This window comes from Choloepus didactylus, chromosome 11 (genome assembly GCF_015220235.1).
Source record: "Choloepus didactylus isolate mChoDid1 chromosome 11, mChoDid1.pri, whole genome shotgun sequence".
NCBI classification, from domain to species: Eukaryota; Metazoa; Chordata; class Mammalia; order Pilosa; family Megalonychidae; genus Choloepus; species Choloepus didactylus.
The window spans coordinates 37708125-37709662 of NC_051317.1; the positions used below are offsets into that span (position 1 = coordinate 37708125).

At 44.9% G+C, this 1538-nt stretch overlaps 1 pseudogene; it reads left to right on the top strand.

The window, feature by feature from the left end:
* Nucleotides 1–334: 334 nt before the first annotated feature.
* LOC119506500 lies at nt 335–685 on the top strand (annotated as a pseudogene).
* The last annotated feature ends 853 nt before the right edge of the window (nt 686–1538 follow it).

Genomic DNA, 1538 nt, shown 5'->3' on the forward strand with positions numbered 1-1538 from the left:
TCTCACTCATTCTCTTTACTGTATGTATGTCTCTCTATGTGTGTACGTGTGTGTGTGTATTGCGTGAGAGGGAAGACATTACTTACCATCATACTGACAGAAATTTACTACACTCTACTAAATATAAATGTGGTTCCTATTTCTGGAAAGATAGTTCTTGGGAAATGTCTGGAGTGTGACATGTATGAATTTCTCCAAAGTTTCTTAAATAATGCAGGAAAACAGAGATATGAGAAGGAGGTAAAGGGATAAGATGTCTCTGGATTAGTTTCATTAAAACAACATTGAGATTTCGCAAACGGGGAAAATCCCCTGTAGGTTTCCCGGCGTGAGGATGGCTACTTACAGCCTGGCGAAGAGCGACTTGGCGCCCTGGAAGACACGGAACGGGAAATCGGCGCCATCCTCCAGAATGCAGGTAAGTGCTCCTGGAACTGTCCAAGGAAAAAACCAATGAGCGGCTCCTGGACTTGCAGGCGGCAGCCTTCAGGGCTTCTGTGCCACACGGGGAGGTGGAGCTGTCGGCTCAGATCCGCTGCCTCACTCAGGTGGCCACAGGGCAGCCCCATGAGGGCTCCAGCTACTCTTCGAAGAAGGACTGACAGATGGCCCTGAAGCGAGTGGACTACGCCCACTCAAGCTCAGTGATGTGGCCGGTACCTGCGAGCAGATGCCAGAAAACTAGGCCAGGGAGGTGGAGCAGCAGCTTGGAGGGAGACAGAACCTGGAGACCTGAAGGGATGGACGGGGTGCCAGGGCTGATGCTCCATGTCCTTCTGGTCAGAGTCTACCACGACAAAGGGGGAAAAGGCTGAGAATGGAGAAACCAATGACCAAGTCACCCAGCACTGTGACCTGGCTCCTCCAGCAGGGCGCCCCTGCTCTGCACTGCCTACAACTGCGGACGAGCTCAGATGAGGTGGAGACTGAGACACTCAACCCACTTCCTCGCACACTTCATGCCCCTGCCCCAGGCTTCCCGCAGACTTCGCCAAATGAATACACATTCTTCTTCATTGGGAGAGACAAAACAAGGACTAAGGGTTTTAATAATTAAAAATAATAATAAAAAAATAATAAAAAACAACATTGATGCCAGCAGAAGCTTTGCTCTATTGCTCATTAGTAAAATTTAGAATGCAAAAAATCTCTCACTTTAATAACCATAAGCACTTTAACTAGGCTTTTAAAAAAAATCTGAATCTTTATTTAATATGCATAACATTATGCTTCTTACTTAAAAAAATTGCGAAAGATAACTGTATCATCTGGATTCATGGGTGTCAAGGGTAACTTGGTTAGCTGGAGGTTAGAAGGAAAAGGTTGTATTTTATTTCACCAAATGATGAAGAATGCAAAGTCAGAAAATGTGGGCCAAGGACCATTTTAGATGAGTCAATAAGAACATAGCCAAACATATCTTAAACACTGGGGAATGAGCAATTGCATATTTAACTGCTTTTGCCTTTCATTTTGAGGTAGGAAATTGGGGTTATTCAGAAAATTCCATATAATTGTTGCTGTATTAGAGATTGGTT